At 36.8% G+C, this 17,681-nt stretch overlaps 1 protein-coding gene across 2 annotated transcripts in view; it reads right to left on the reverse strand.

Annotated features, from left to right (window-relative positions):
- The window catches only part of RAPGEF2 (Rap guanine nucleotide exchange factor 2), a 242,243-nt gene that overhangs the window by 175,455 nt on the left and 49,107 nt on the right, over nt 1–17,681 (reverse strand). The gene's annotated exons all lie outside the window — the stretch shown is intronic.

Raw genomic sequence — 17,681 nt, forward strand, 5'->3', positions numbered from 1 at the left:
TCTTGTTTTAAAATAAGAATTCTATTGAGATATAATTCACATACCACAATTTTTTCTTCTAGGAGACCACAGTGGCACTGAGCACTGAGCCATGGCACAGAATAAGGATTGCATTGAGTCGGTAGATCAATTCAGGTAGTATTGCCATCTTAACATTTAGTCTTCCAATCCATGGCAGGGGATGTTTTGCCGTTTACTTAGGTCTTCCTTAATTTCTTTCAACAATGTTTTATACTTTTGAGTGTACAAGTCTTATACTACACTTTGGTTCAATTTAATCCTCTTTTCTTTTTTTTAAGATTTTACTTATTTATTTGTCAAAGACAGAGCACAAGCGGGGGGGCTTCAGGCAGAGGGAGACGCAGACTCCCCACTGAGCAAGAAGCCCAATGCAGGACATAATCCCAGAACACTGGGGTCATGACCTGAGCCAAAGACAGATGCTTAACCAATGAGCAACCCAGGTGTCCCTTAATCCTCTCTTTTAATTAAGAAAAAAATTCTGTAGCCTTAGGAATACCTTTCTAAACAATTCAAACTACATGTGTAATTAAATTTCATATATCAAGGGCACAGATAAAGGATAGTGATAACAACTAGATAAGAAATTCGAAAACTTTTTAAGAGGATATTGAGGTTTTCAGCCTAAAATATTTTAGTGTAGTCCTTAAACAATATTGTGATTTGATAAGGGGAAAAAAACCTTACTTATAACTTTAAATTGTCCCAATTTAAAATTTATAATATTAGAAATTTAAAGTGCCACCCTCTGGTGATCAACTTTCAAATAAACTGATGGTCTTCAACTTTATCCATCTATAGTCCTTGTTATTTCCCACAAGTCTTTTAAAAGCTATTTAAAGACTGAAATCTAAAACTAGACCCTATAAATTCAATACAAATAAGAGAGCTAAAACAAAACCTTTCCCTCCATCTAGTTAAAGTTTGCATTCCTAAAGCTAATAAATTCCTTCTTTAGAAACAATCAGACTCCAATCATAATACTCTATTTGCATGCAGGGAAAATCAATAAAAAGTGTCCTAATTAATGAGTTTTCTTTAATAGCTATAATAAGAGCTTTTCTGGACAATCCTAAAGTACACATTCTATTTTAGATATTATAAATATCTGTGCTACTTGCAGTCATTAAATAGTATGGAAAGACTGCCCCCCACTTCTGAAGAGCTTATATTATGAATCTAATACTAAAGTCTTAAATATTTTTCACTGAATTACCTATCAACCTTGGGTTATAACCTGCCCAGGGCCTAAAACACTCTTATTTAACAGACAAGACTATTCACATTCATTTGACACTCATCAAGCAAATAAATTTACAATGACAAAAAAAGGTATACCGGGAAAGCAGTAGAAAGAAATAATTTTTTTTTTTAAGGTGGAGAAGGGAGAAGTCTAAAAGAAACATGACAGCAGCAAGAATTTGGAAGCTTAGATATAGAACGGAGGGAAAAAACACCTTTAAGCCTTAAAAGACAATAGGTCTTAAATAACTGTCTTGTTCAAACAAACCCAGCAAAATCAAAGTGAGAGAGCATACCCCTTAATGAAATGGCACTTTATTAATCTGGTGCTTCCTAACATTGTAGAGTTTCATAGTTGTGCAGGGGTCACCTTCCTGAATGTTATGTCACACCCAGGACATACATCAGTACTGATGCAACAACTTGGAGTATGAACATATAACCTATATGATTATATAAAATATATTTAAGGACAATAGCTACATTATTTATCTTAAGATGATAAGTATAGTTATAACTTGCAAATTAAGTAAGATTGCTTATTAGTTTTAAAAATGTAGAGAACAATGGTGTATTCTCACCTATAAGTCACTGACATAGTAAATGGGTCAGAAATCTGTTACGGAGCCTGCATTATGAAACTCTGAGTGTGAAGGAAAGGGACTGCATTACCTCACTACTGCGTGACCAAATCTGTATGTATGTCACTGAATAAATAAGACATCTGCAGCTCACATAATCATGATGTTTTCTGAGGAATAAATTTAAACATGTGTCACTCAAGCAATACAAAATCAGGGAATCCTACGCAACTGTTTCATGTACTTCAGATATCTAACTAGACTATAAACTTCTTGAATTGTATTCAACTCTCGAAATGAATTCAACGATTACATCTAGAGTTTCTTCTATTACCCTTAGAATAAGCCATCTCAAAAGAAACTTATTTTAAATGGTTTATGCCACACGGAGCTTATAAACTCAAGAAGCAGACACCATTATTCTAAATGAAGCTGTTAAATGGAAGGCAATATAATCTAGCTTGAATTAGATGACTTTACAGATACATTGTATCTACACTTGAGATCTCTTAGTTGTAACTAACAGAAGGAATGGTAAGAAATGATGTCGAGATGGCAGCAACAAGTAAGTGTAATGTTTCACTGTGCAATATGAACACACCATCACAGATTTGAGGTAGGTAGGAAAAGCAGAAAAGCTTTGGAAAAGGCATCAGGAAATCTCTCCTCCTGACTCTGAGGAAAGAAAGAACTTGATTAGAGATGAGCAGAAGAAATGCAAACTAAAGAAATAAGGACTCTGGCTAAGCTTTTCTTCAATAAAGAGCCCAGTGGCCAAATATTAGGTTTAGCGATGATTAGGGATTTCAAGTAAGGTAAATAACACTGAAAGGCAAAAAGGAAGACAAGCTTTCTTATCCTTCCCTAGGAGCAAAATGGACCAAGCAATATTTTGAAATAGGCAAAGATGGCCTTTTGAATCTTCCTACACATTTTTTTCTATCCTCTCCCCAGGTGTCCGGCGATACCCCAAACCTCATTCTAAGGCATCAATGCCTTGGTCTAAAAATTAAAAGTCTAAAAATTAAAATTAAATCTGAAGACAAATGCAGAGATGAGTGATCAGTGGGGGCCCTTGAATCTTCTGTGGGTAGTTGTCTGCCTCCATTTGCATTTCCATAGTCCAAACAAATCTGTAAATGTATGAGATTTCAGACAGCACAACCAAGAGAAAGGAAAAATATCAGCAGAGTAAGGGAAGAGATACGGGGGCATGAGAAGCCAAGTGAAGCAACCCAACAAGCCCAGGAACCACTTCCATCCCCCTTCCTTGCCTGTAGAGGTCACCCCTAAGTGCTCTGCCTTCACTTTTCACCTATAAGTTTTAACCCTCATTTCCTCTTAATAGTTGGTCTTTATTAAAATAATCTATAAATTGGCATGGAATTGCCTTTACCCAGAAAAGATACAAAAAGGCAAAAGGGTGAGGTGCTGAGGAAGATTAGCTCCTCCAACCAACCTGAATCTGCAAACCTCAGTGAAAAGCAGATATGCTTGCTGCATCAGAGAGCAAGGGCTTTCTCTTAAGATAAACAAGGAAATGTATGACCTTCGGGGAGTTATATTCCTGGATGATAAATTTTTTTCTATGCAAACAAGAGACATTCACAGACTAAAGTTACATTTCAACAAACTTGACTGCAGAAAAACAAATGCTGGAGCATTAAATCACCTGAAGTATCCCAACTGACATTTCTGTCAAGAAACTATGATATGCAAACTGAGAATTCCCCAAGTGCACCTCCCAAGACGAATACAATTCACATGACCGTTGCTATTTTAAAGGACCCTTAAAAATGTACACTATTTTTCCCCAAATTTTTCTAGTCTTGAAGACAAACAGGAAAATGTTGCTCTAACCAGGAAGCAGCATTTTTTGGAACAATAAGCTTTTCCTTCTACCCTAGGAAGGACATCCTTTTTTCAAAAATAGATGCTATTTGAAAGCAGACTGAGTGACTGTAAAAACACTGCAGCCCAGTAGACAAGAATACTGACAGGCCGATTGGAATGCAGCTTTCCATGAAAAGAAGAACAAACAAACACACTTTTGCCCCAAACATAAACCACATATCAAAACCCAAAAGCATTCTCTACTTGTTTAGAACCTAACCAACCCTCTTGCTCAGAGTCTATAAACACAACACAGTCTAATAGGAAAGAAGTCAGAGGGAAAGTTTTCTGCATTTTGGGCTCTTTCTCTAATTTCTCCTTAGAGGCTCATTCAGATTATCATCAGCCTCATAGCAAATTCATAATGCATTTAAAGCTAGCTTTTAATTTCACTTGTTCACCAGAATCAGGGATTCGCCAACAACTTACAATATATTTTAATACAATCTTTGGAGATCTGAGAAAAGAGAAGTATTCCTCTATCTCCTTTCCCACAATTAGCGCTGTGTGCTCCTTCTTCCTATCCTCTAGAGACTCTTTGTAAACAATGAGGGAGGCAGTATTTTGCACTGCACTATGAGAAAAAATACATGCATCTTGTGAAGCTATGTATTTTTTTTAAGATTTTATTTTTAAGTCATCTCTACACCCAGTGTGGGGCTCGAACTCACAACGCGGAGGTCAAGAGTCACAAGTTCCACGGACTGAGCCAGTCAGATGCCCCATGAAGCTATGTATTTAAACTATAATCAGTAAGGTGGTCAAAAGGTATAACCCTCCAGTTATAAGATAAATTAAAAAAAAAAAAAAAAGGAAGGTTGATTCCTTTAAAAAGACTTTATCTCAATCATCAAAGAATCTAAGGCCAAGATTTTGCCACAATTAGCAGGTCTATGGAGACCCAAGGGGTAAAAGCCTACAGATTTAAACATAAGGAGAAAGAGAAAGGAGCACCTGCTTAAGTGGCATCAATGTTAGCACCAGGAACCGTATTGATGCCCATTTATTCTCCCTTGCAAAGACAAAAAGGTAATTTATCCTTGTCGGCTAAAGATCACTAGCAAGGAATTAGAGAGCTATGTCTTGAACATCATTAGTAAGGACGTTAAAAGCTAAAATATGCAAGACTAAAACTCAAGTGTATGGCCAAATGGGGGAGAGGGCAGAAAGGTGAGAAGCCTGCAAGTTTCTCTGTGTCTGTTAACATGGCGGTAAAGCTGCAAAGTTTTATTTGGAAGATTCTCCATTTTTATACACTAAAACATATAAAACAATTATCCCAAGAAGGATAGTTGGAAAGAACATAGGTTTGGGTGTCAAATGGAGCAGAGTTCACATCCTCATCTCCATCACTGCCAAGACGTGTGACCTTTGGTGTCTTACAGAGACTATATTTGCAAAACAAAGTAAAGACTATCTACTTGGCTAGGCTATATGGCTAACATGATATATAATTTCAAAACAACACTTGGCACATATAGACCCTTGGAAACTAGTAGCTGATTTTATTACCTATGAGATCGGAGTACAAGCACATAGTAATGCTAAGAATATAAAATTAAAAATATTCCTGAAATCATACACATCAGAATTTTTACAAATTAATGCATCCTTTTCATACATATCTCTATCTAAAAAAATAAAAATAAAGTCAAATGAATTATTTATAAAACTTTTAAAGGGTCCCTTAAATTGTCTGCTTTATAAATCCCAATTTTTATATCAGGTTTGGTGGGCAGAAGATGCCTATTACCTCCAGAGCACCTACCTGTGCACTGTTTCCAGCACATCTCATTCAAATCTCCTGCTTCCAAAGCCCCCCAGGAGGGCTTCTGAATAAAGCCCAAACACCAACAATCTCTTGCACCCTTTTTGTACAAATGACTGACAATCTTTGGGTCCAGTCTAACAAAGTCCCTCTCATCCTATGAAAAGCACGTTTCCCAGACCCCATTTTGCACAGGTAGTGTGGGCTTCCTTTCTGAGCCACGAAAGATCCCACTGTCTGTGCCACTCACATGTGGCCCTTCACATGTGTTCTGGGTGGCCACTTTACTTTCAAGGGTTTGCATTTTATCTCCTCAACTGGAGAATAAGCGCCTTGAACAAAGTCACTCTGTTCTCTTTTACACCTTCTGTGTATCAACAGACTGCGGATGCACTAGATGCAAAGAAAGGAAAGGGCAACCTTCCTGTGGGGGTGGTGGTATACAAGACCTTAAAGTGAATACTCCTGAGAATAACAGTAAAAGAAAAAAAGGCAGAAAACATGTTTCCAAACTTGGTGTTCAGAGCTGTGGGAAACTCCTACCTCTATAGTCTGAGACAATTCTGTAAAGGGCCACAAGGTGGCAGACCGGACCAACAGTCCATTTCTATGACTGGAAATCTCAGGCACTGGTCTCAAGTACATTTCCACTATACATATACTTAAGAGATTTGAGTGTTTAAAGCATTCCTTAAGATAATCTGAGAAAATACAAGTCCTTTTTCCCGTGCTCATAATGAAAAGGGTGTAGGGGAAGGGAGACAAGTCCATCAGCACACCTATTAAAATCACTTAATTCCAATCACCCGTAGCAGGGAACAATCTTTTAAAGCAGCTTCCCCATCCCACATGTCATAGTAAAGCAAAAGAGCATTTAAAACAAAAATGTCAAATCACAACACTGCTGAGGTGTTTTGTGCCATCCAAGTCCCTCATATGCCAGAGTTACACCATCACACACTTCAGGAAAAAAATCCATGGTGGAGTGTATGATTTTCAGTAAAATTCTTAAACAGCAATTTCAACTTTAAATCCTATGAAGACTGTTTCTGAGCTTACTAATTTATACCTGAAAGGAAACACTCTCCCAGAGCTGTAATTTCATTCAAATTCACATATCAGAACTCAGGAAAATGATATTACTGGTCATCCTTGATAAAGCCTGGATATATTTCTCCAGCTTCAGGTTTTTCAGCATTGTATCTTCACAAGACACGTGCATAAGGAATTCCAGAAGTAAAAGGTACAGATTCAAGCTATTCTGTTTGTCTAAAACTTCCTCGGGTGTTTTCCCCTGAAGAAGGCATCACTTATATCTTTAAAAAAGAGAGAGTTTTTGAACAGTTGCTAAATTTGAGACAAAAGTAGTTATAAAGTCATTCCCTCCTGAATTAACCGTGACAATTACAAGACAGACATCTAGCTTCAACAAAACACACCCTTGTCCCAAGACTCCTCTACTTCAAGTTGGTGTCAGGGAGACTTGACGGCAGTTACGTTTCAGGGGTGATGAGCTGAAGAAGGTAGAAAAGTACTTCATAAATTCTAAGAGAGAGATGAAGTGTTGCAGCCTATCCTCATTCTCAAAGAGTTTACCTCTTATTGAAGAAAATGCAAGAGTTAAAAGCTACAGCAACAACAGACATCACAAAGCAATTTTTATGATTACTAAATGAGCAGTGTTCTGTTGAACAACTTAGAATATATTGCACCCTATGTTTGTTGTCATATCCTAAGGGGGAAAATCCATCGAAGCAATTAAGTTTCATTTGTGAAGATTAAAATTTCTCATTAGAAAAATCAACAATTTAGTTGTAACTAAAAACTCATCTTGTGCACAAATGAGAAAAATATCAGGTGTCTAAATCAGTCCACGATTCCTGTTTTCAAGAGTCAGTATAAGTATTTCCCCTTCAGAACAATGCATTACCACCAAGTTTACAGCTTCCCAGAATTCACATCTCCTAGGCAGCAAAAACAAAATATATCTTCATTTTAAAGTCACTATCTTACTTTAATTTCTCAGAGTAAAAAAACTGTGTAGTCAAATTTTAATTTCACATATACAGATTAACACACTAGAAAATTATTTGCAGTAAATTTAACGCTAGCCTGCTTTTTGTTCTCCATGATTAAGCTAGCAGGCAGTGAATGACGGCATTTCAAGTTAACATTTAAACATCTGATGAAGGGCAATAACCAGAAGGTCAATCAGCTGGACACAGGCGTGCGCACGCACAAACATAAACACACAAACACACCGCTCTAATGATTCATTTCAATTAAAAAAAAAATCAACCAAACATACTCTCTCCTCCCCAACTCTCCTCTAAACAACACAGTTAAAACCTACAGTTTGGTGTTCAACTCATTTCCGACAGACAGTTTGGCTCAGGTAAACCCTGTAGAAACCTTGCTGAGTTGGGGTGGGCAGAGAGGAGCTGACATACACCACTCCACTGAACACAATCTCTGCAACAAGGGGTACTGGAGCCTACAAAAATTACCCTCAGTTTGCCTCAAGTTTCAAATACCGACCTAATTCCAGAGCCTCAACTTACAGTACTTATTTTGAATCACTGACTGTACAAATGTCAATATTCCTACAGCAGTAGAGTTTAGACAGTCCTAAGATAATAAAAGCAAAGCAGAACAGGTCACTGAGGACACAGTCTCTTTATTGCCTCTTAGCAGAAAGGAAGAGCTTCTGAATGGAAGCAGGTTTAAATATAGAAAACTTCACTGCTGCCATTTTTCCAGGACAAAAGACAAAAATAATTTGACATCTGTTTTTCCCATCTTGAATGTTTTACTGAGGAGTCAACCACCAATATTATACTTTTTCTCAAACTTTTCTATTTCTCAAGAGAACAGGAGAAGCAAATGAGAATATCCCACATATGTAATTAAAGCCTTCCAACTTTGTTAGTCAGAAATTAACTAAATGCTAAAAAAAAAATTAGGTACTGCTCAAAATTCAGATCTGTCCATAAAAGGTAAGGTGGCAGGAAGGGGGAAGTTTGACCATCTAACCAGATAAACACTTGGTGGTAGGGTGGGGGCAGCAGTTATAGAAAAAGAAGTGTATTATTCAATTACAGAAAAGAATTAGAAACATACACATATAATATATATTATATATTACACACATATATATAAAATTTGAATCAAGTATTCCACTAGAAGGGATAGCAGGTCATACTTTCTGAAGGATCCCACCTCTCAATCATGTTTTGAACTCTCCTTCGAAGCTAAAATCTAACGTCTTTTTACTTATCCTACTGTAATTGTTTTACCTCACCCAATTGTACAGGATATGCCATGCATGCATGACAGCTTCAATCTGTGCATGTATACATTTCTATCATGGACTCCATGACATTCATACATAAACACATCTGGCCTTCTTAACAGCAATACTCTGACATCAACACACACACACACACACACACACACACACCATACACCTGAAGCCACTGGAGCATCGTTACCAAGATTCTCCAGAAATAAGAAGAATGCAAAGAGCTCTTCTGTGACAAGAGTGACGGTCCTGTGAAGTCAATGATTGCAGAGATGCTACCACAACCAGAAAGGGAGATAAGAAGGTGGGAAGATGGCTCCCAGCTCCACATTTCCTAAAATACATGTTCACAATTTAAATGGCGTGCCACTTCAGAGCCAGCGTTACAAAGGGCAGATGGGTTTCTACATCGACCCCGGAATCCTAGAACTACAGGATCCATACAGGAAGAAGGAAAAGGAAGCTGTACAATTTTCCCTTCCTGGTAAAGGACAAATTTCAAAGAACCGTGAGAAGGTTCCAAATGTAGGTCCACAGGTACATTTCTGCAAGAGTGAGTGGCAAGATGAGATAACAAGGACAATGTGGTGAGATTCTCGATGAGCTAAGTGTATCCAATTTAAAGAGCCCTCCTTTATGTTAGGATCATAACCACATTTTTTTTGCTCTTTGAAATTGATACTAGATGATAGCAGTTCATTGTTTTGTCTAATATCATTAATAGAAGAAACTTTTTTTAATTGCCCACATTATGTTGGTAATTTAATTTTTGAATGACAGGGAATTCAATGCTCTTAATTCAATGAAATCCAAAAACCTGGGACACCCACTTAGGCAATCATACTAATGAGGTGGTGGGGGGTAAACATAAATTTCAAAAATTATTAACCTCTTACTTCTAGCTCTTATTCTCAGAACTTTCCAGAGAAAAGCACTGCAGGTATTTGACCCTCCCCAAAAGAGATTTTTCAATAAATTTTAATTCAAGAAATTTCTCACATTAGAAACTTCTGGTGGAATTCTGGGCCTTAGAACAGAATGAAAAATTGGCAGAAAACATAGCAAGATATTTTGGGCAGGGTAGGTATTCAGAGGAGTCCTGCAGGGCAACTCTCCTGTGTACTCTCTGTCCACCAGGCCACTGGGCTAAGAGTATAACTCATTTGAACCACACTGCCTGAGTTCAAAACCTGACGCTGCCATTTAGTAGCTCAGCATCCTTGAGCAAATCAAGTCACCCAACCTCGCTGTAGTTGTTGATTCACCTGTAAGATGAGGATTATAGCAGTATCTAAGTTAAGCTTCATAAAGTGTTTAGACAGTGCCTTGGCATATAATAGGCACTTTTCTTGAGCACCAGCTACTATTACTATTACTCAATGTTTAATGCTAATTATGGAAATCTAAGACACAGGGGTGCTGCAGTGGAGGAGACATCAATACTCCAAAGTTTATCAGGCTACAGAGACCTCCTGGCAACATATTCAAAATAGCACTTTAGTGTTTTGTTGTCTTCTTATATTTCTGGATTTAAAAGTAAAATACAATGCTGCAACACTCTTAACAGGAGATAGCTAAAGAAGTAAAGAATGGCTGGATTTGAAAAGTAATGAAGAATCTTGAATACACCCTCATGCTCTTTGTGATACAAATGAAGACTTCTACCTATCCCAATTTCAGCACAGGGCAGGGAAGACCCAGAATCTGTTTAGACGTCATCCCTTCCCTTCATTCACAGTTCACAGGCAATCCACCGTCAATACTGAATGCGTGCTCTGAGCAAGCGCTGTGCTAGAGGTCGTCTTGGAGGACAGAGAATGGAACAGAACAACTCTGGTCCTCAGAGAAACTTAGTCTGTTTAGATCAAACATCCTCACAACTAGCTACAATGCAAGACAGAAATGCAGCTGTAAGTCATAGGTGTCAGAAGACACATTTTCTTACTCCCAAATTCAACAAATGCTTTCTGTCACTCTACCATTGCCACCAGCCAATATCAGAACTTCTAAATTATATCACATATTTTCTTCCCCCATAGGCTCTTGATCCTCAAAACATGCATTAAGAGAATGAATTATACCAGAAATCTTAGATATCTAGAACCTCACTCTTTCATTTGACAAATTGTTATTGAGTACCTACTATGCATAAGGAAATGTGATAGGATCCAACAGTCAGTATCAAGTCCTTTTACCATCAGAGAAGGAGTGTCATTTCCAAAGTGTAGGTTTATTGAGTTATTTACATCTATTACAGCTCAATAATAAAATTTTCAGCAATGCCTTAAAAGTACAAATAAATTTACATGCCTCTGGGGAGAAAACCCAACTTAGCAGAACCACCAGCTAAACACGTGTCGGGCCCAGCCTTCCACTGCCCTGCACCCAGTCTGCTGTCAAAACCAAGTGCCAACTGTGATCAACTGAGCAGAAAAAAAGAAAAAGGGAAGACAAAGGACATACTTGCTTCCTCTCTAGTCACAGGTCTCTCCCCATTATTCACAGCTGTGGTCTAGCTATTGAACGTATACATAAGCTTTGTGTGCTTTATGAATATCTGTAAGCACATTCTTCTGAATTTTATCATTAGTAGTACTTCTGGGAGGTTGGGCTTTTGAAAACAGCCAACATTTACCCAGAACTAAGCCTAGTGAGTGAGTTGGTTTTTCAAGCTCAAGCAGGCTCAAAAATAACATACAATTGCATGAAGTAAAGAGGTAACTTCCTTGTAGGATTCACTAAGCAACTCTGATAACACCACATTACAGTCTAAACATGTTTTGAACAACAGCAACAATGTTTTTATAAAAACCATATTACTTGGAAATGTAACAAATTCTAAAGATAATACTTTTTTAAGTATATAAGCCCTGACTATAGCTGATCCTCATTTTTGGTAGAAAAAAAGTTAGTACATCAAAATTAAATAACAGATAATTAGGGAACTAAATCTATATTACATGACTTATACCTATGTTTCATTTAATCCTCCTTAACTCTAAAATATGTGGCAGATAACTAACTGTTGTATTTCTTATTCTTCTGGAATCAATGCATTGTTTTATTCATGAAGGTAAATATTAGATGCCATTGAAATGATCCAAATGATCATTGTCCAAACCGTTGCTTCATCATGCCAGTGAGGATTCTACCAAACATACAGGTATTGTCCAGGAGGCCAGTTATCTTATGATTAGAAGATTCAGTGCAAAAATGTGAAATGCAGAAAAAAGTCTGGTAGGCTAGTAAACTCCTCCTCACAACCCCACTACCACCACCACCCAAAACACTCATGCTGATCCTGCCTTTAGTATTAATACCCTGAGCAAAAATAAGTCTTTACAAATTAAAACAGGGAAAAAAAAAAAAAGAGTAGTTTTTTTTTTTTACTTTTGTGTCTTTTCTGAAATTGGTAAGTCATTCAAGTGCAAAATAACAGCATACACCCAGATTTTTAAACTATTAACATTGTGTTCTCTGTAACATTTTCCAATTTCCTTAGCAATGAACAAGTTTCCCACCTCAGAAAAATCTTCACTTGACCCTTCCTAAATCCTCCACAGCAACAGCTCTATTTCCTAGCCAAGACTGTGGAATGAGAGGTGTACCCCTTTTATCCATTTTTTCTTTTTTTTTTTTTTTTTTTTTGCGAGAGAGAGAATGAGAGAGAGCACGAGAGGGAGGAGGGTCAGAGGGAGAAGCAGACTCCCTGCTGAGCAGGGAGCCCGATGTGGGACTCGATCCCGGGACTCCAGGATCATGACCTGAGCCGAAGGCAGTCGCTTAACCAACTGAGCCACCCAGGCGCCCTATCCATTTTTTCAACTATCCAGTTATTGTATAACCTTTTGGAATCTGATCTTTGCCCTTAAATTGACTGAAAGTTCCTTCTCCAAGATCACCAATAATCGGCTTAAAACAAATTAATTTTCTCTTTTCCCCTGTGCCAAGCACTCTTGTAGGCACTAAGGATACACTAATATACAAAGCAGACAAAATTCCCTGTCCTTGTGGATACTGCAGTCTACTGGGACAGAAGAAACTGAATAAGCAAAGCATAAAAACTGTTGATAGTGATAAGCAGTAAGAAGAAAAAAATAACAAAGGGAAGGGGAGTATGAGACGTCACGAAAGGTGGCCAGTGCTGACCACTCCCTCCCCCTGGCTCTTCCCCAGCCCCCTCAGGGGGCTCTGTAGGCTGCACTGAGTCTCTCCAAGGTGAGTATCCCAAGGCTGGTCTTTGAACCTCACTCTTCTTTATAAAATCCTTTCACTTAGAAATCACATCTGCTCTCAGCCTACCATTACAAATGACTCCCAGACCCTGACTTTTCTTACAAATGACCACAATCACCAGCTGATTAGTGACCATTCCAAGCTGCTGGAGCATTGCTTAAAATGGTAACTAAAATCCACACTAAATTTCCCCTACCCAAACCTTTCCATTTCTCTTCTTCTGCCACCCCAGCTGCTCTGGGGAGAACGGTGGGACTTATCTTCAACCTATAGTGGCTCTTTTCTCCTTTTTCACACATTTAGTTTTTTCAAATCCAGTTAAGTCTTTTGTCATACTTTTTTTTTTTTTTTCCATTCTATTTTCAATGGCATGGACAGTTTTAGAGCCATCGCCCCTTTTTTCCTCCAAAACAAAAGGGCCCCCAAAAAATTTTGTGGGCCCCCCCCCCCCCCCCAGTGAAAAACTTCCATTGATCACCAAATTTCAATTGCATCACACATGCATTCACAGTGCTTTCTACATCCTGTGCCTGAGGGCCTATCCCAGACCTCTCCCACTCTTCCTCTGCTCCATTCTCTACTTGGGCGGCTTTTCTGCCTACCAACATATGCAGTGCAATGTACACCTCCTTCTGCCTTGCACATATCCAATACCCAATCCATCCTGATGGGCATCTCAGCTCGCATCCTCTGAGATGCCTTCTTTTCAGACCACTCTACCATGCTCTTTCTTCCTCTAATATCCTAAGCGTTTATTAATGTATCATTCATAAGTAACTTACCATATGTTTGTTGGTACTGTTGGTATTTTTTAACATGTATATAATGAAATATCTACAGGAACAAATCGATATGGGCAATACTCAATAAAGACCATATGCTCCCAGAGAGGACCATATCTTGTGACTCTTTTTCCCCATAATCCCTAGGAAATGTCTAGAATTGCTGAAATCCAGAATCTGATTGGCAGAGGGCTCTGTAGCTAGTAGCTACACTAACTTCTGTAGTTTCACTAGTCCTGAGACTGGGAGAGATTAACAAAGTGATCATGCTAAGATCCCAGTGCAGAAGGTAAGTGAGAATGTGTGTCTGGTCACTATTTATTATCTGCAAATAAATACGTCTTTCCTCTAGAAGCGTTCACCCCTCTTGCCCAGCAGCCTTCCACCTCCACCACATCTCACTGCCTGAGCCTCTAAAGGGGTTGTTTGCTTTTAATTTATGCCTCTGCTCTTTTCCTTCCGTCTTTTTTTTTTTAATTTATCTCTACACCCAATGTGGGGCTCAAACTAACAACCATGAGATCCTCAGACTGAGCTAACCAGGCACCCCTTTCCTTACATCTTTAGAGCACCAATCTGCATTTGGTCATTTCCTACTTCCTAATTTTTTATTTATCTTTCTTCAATTCTTTTGTTTTTTTTTCCTTTTGTCCCATAATTTTTTTTCAAATATTCCACAATACCCTTTGCTTATATAATTTGTTCAATGTCTGACATGCTAAAATATAAATACCTGTGCTTCTATACTCAATCGGACATGAATTCTTCACTTATGATAACTTGAGTGTGAAAACTGTTAGGCAAAGAAAGGATACATTTAATTCTATTCATGCATGCATATTTAATATATAGAAAATCACAGTCAAAATAGATCGGAACCGTATGTTTTTTCCTTTAAGTTAAAAATGTACTGATTTTAAAACAGCAGTTGCATGACAAAGAATGACAACTTTGTACCAGGTAGCCCATTCTAAATGTTCTAGGTGAGGCAACACTACTTTAAACAAGACTCCTTTATAAGTCATCATTTAATTAATATCCAAGTACCTTGAGAGCCAATAACAGTTCAACAAACCAGCTGGAAATCAAATATCATATAATTACTCACAGCTGGCTTTATTCAACTGATGTCTTATTAAATAAACTTATCCCACAGAGCTTCCCCCCACCCCTGGGAAAAAAAATTTCTTCAAGAAACAGAAGGCTCTTTGTGTTGTCTCTTTTTTAAAGTTCGCAGAATATACTCCAATATTAAAGATTTTCAGCAGGAGTACATAATATTAAAGATTTTCAGTAGGGTACATTGTTATTTTTTGTACCATTCTGTGTGCCTGCAATATTTCAGAGTCTGGGAGTTTTGTTCTCCTCAAGACTAATACAAAAATAGCAAACTGGACTAAGTCACAAAATATAATGGACATCTGTATTTTTATGATCTGGCATTCAGTTTACTGTTTTGATATTGAGCTCTATTTGTAATTTTTCTAAAGATGTCATGTCTCAACAGCTTAGTAATATGAATTATCAAACAAAAAATTGGTTTCATACATACTGTTTCAAGACATTATTTAAATCATTTCACTATATTGTACCACCTATGTTTTATGAAGGGTAACCTCTTTATAAACAATCACTACTACCCATTACATGCCAGGCACTGTGTTGGATGTTCTACATCTATTATCTCTAACTTCCATTAACAATCTCACATGTAGATATTTTATATTCAATATTTACCAAATGGAAAGAAATCAAAGTTTTTAAACTGCTCCCCTCCAAACATGCACACAAAAAGATCACTCTATAATAAGCAAGATTATTGTATTTATACTACAGAATTTTAAAATCGCAAATATTCTAATATTCATTCTTCTCATTCATTCAAATTCATTCTCATATTCATATTCTCTTCCTCTCGCCCCCTCTTTAAGAAAGAAAAAAAAATGAAAGAAATTACTGGTAGTTATACACATTATAGTTATCTAACCATCAAACTTAAAACTAAAGTCATACTTTATGAAACCTCACAATTAGTCCTGGTGTTGTTTCATATATGATATAACCTTTCAACAATCACCTTTCCAAATTAAATGCATGCTCAGTAGCAGCAATTTAGAAATATACAAGTCCAATCATAACATGTCACTTAAAAAAAAAAGTCTGTAATTTATAAACTACTATATACCTTGATACAAACCTACATAATATTAATTGTACTGTAAGCAATTGGCAATCTTCAAAGCCTATGATTCTAACTTTGGTCATTTTATCTGTACTACTATTTCTTCATACCCATCTAGATATCTGACATGATTTCCACAGTTGTAATATGTCCACTTATTTTTCTGATCCCCTTTGACCTTTCAGTAGATCCATCTTGGCATCCTTCTAAACTATACAGCATCTAGCCTACAGAATGTCCTCAATGAAAATATATTGACCCAAAGCACTGCAAAAGGTAATTCTCATTTCATGCCCACCAAACTATTTCAATAGATTAGTCTTAACATGAAATTTTCTTGGTTTGCCTTAGTGCCACTGGATTGATTTAATTTATGGATTTTTAAGAAGTGTGAATATCATTTATTAATCAGAGCTTTTATTTTTCCATGAAAGACCAAATTTTTTTCCGCAATATATAATGTAAAAAAAAAAAAAAAAAATGGACTTAGGCATCATTACTCCCAATAGCCAAGGTATGGAAACAACTTAAGTGTTCATAGATGGATGAATGGATCAAGAAAATGTGATATATTTATACAGTGGAATATCATTCAGCCTTTACAAAAGAAGGAAATCCTTTCATCTGCAAGAACCTGATGAATCTGGAGGGCATTACACTAAGTGAAATGAGCCCAACAAAGAAAGATAAATACTGTGTGGTAAGGATCACTTATATGTGGGATCTTTAAAAATTTTTTTAAAAAGTCAAACTCAGAAACAAAGTAGAAGAGTGGCTGCCAGGGACTGGGGGGGTGGGGGGAATAGGGAGAAGTAGCTGAGAGGGTGGAAACTTTCATGAAACAATAGAAACTTCATGTATATGGTTAGAAAAATTTTCTACAGAATTTTCAAATCTGTAGATGTTAAATGTTAAATCTGTAAAGCTGTAAATGTTAAAAAACATTTTCATGAAACAAAAATTATAAGGGAACTACAAATTATATATGATGCAGACTTCTAAAAATATAATTTAACTATTTTAAAAGAAACCTACCTCCAAATAGTTAAGATCTTCTAACTACCTCCTTTCTAAGCTCAGCATCACAGAAGAAATTCATTACAAAATTCAATTTTACTAACAATTTTGAATTCATATTGAGCAATCAATTTCTAACAAGTTAACACATCTATCTTAAAATGTTTAGAATGCTACATAGCAATCCAGTTTTAACGATTACATCCAAGATTTTTTTAACCATATACATGAAATTTAATAGTAGAAATTTTCATAAAGTTTGTTTGCATGCGGCCTTCTGAGGACTTTTCTCCCCAGAATTTTATAATGCACGCTTTAAAAAATTATGAAAGTTCAGAACATATCTGGGAGATAATCTAAATTACTGTAGCTCTCAAAACATAAGTCTTAATTCCCCTTATTAAGAGACCACTATATTCCTGAAAGATATTGCCATTCTTGATTTACTCATCAAACCTGACCACACACCAGGGATCAAATTTAATATGTATGAAGATAAGCAATTATGTATGGCTATTATTAACAAACTATCACAATTGACATCACAATCTACATTATTTCTTTAATTCAAAGAACATTTTCATGAAACAAAAACTATAAGGGAACTACAAATTATATATGATGCAAACTTCTAAAAATATAACTTTTTTTTTTTTTT

Source organism: Neomonachus schauinslandi, chromosome 2 (assembly GCF_002201575.2).
Source record: "Neomonachus schauinslandi chromosome 2, ASM220157v2, whole genome shotgun sequence".
Lineage (NCBI taxonomy): Eukaryota > Metazoa > Chordata > Mammalia > Carnivora > Phocidae > Neomonachus > Neomonachus schauinslandi.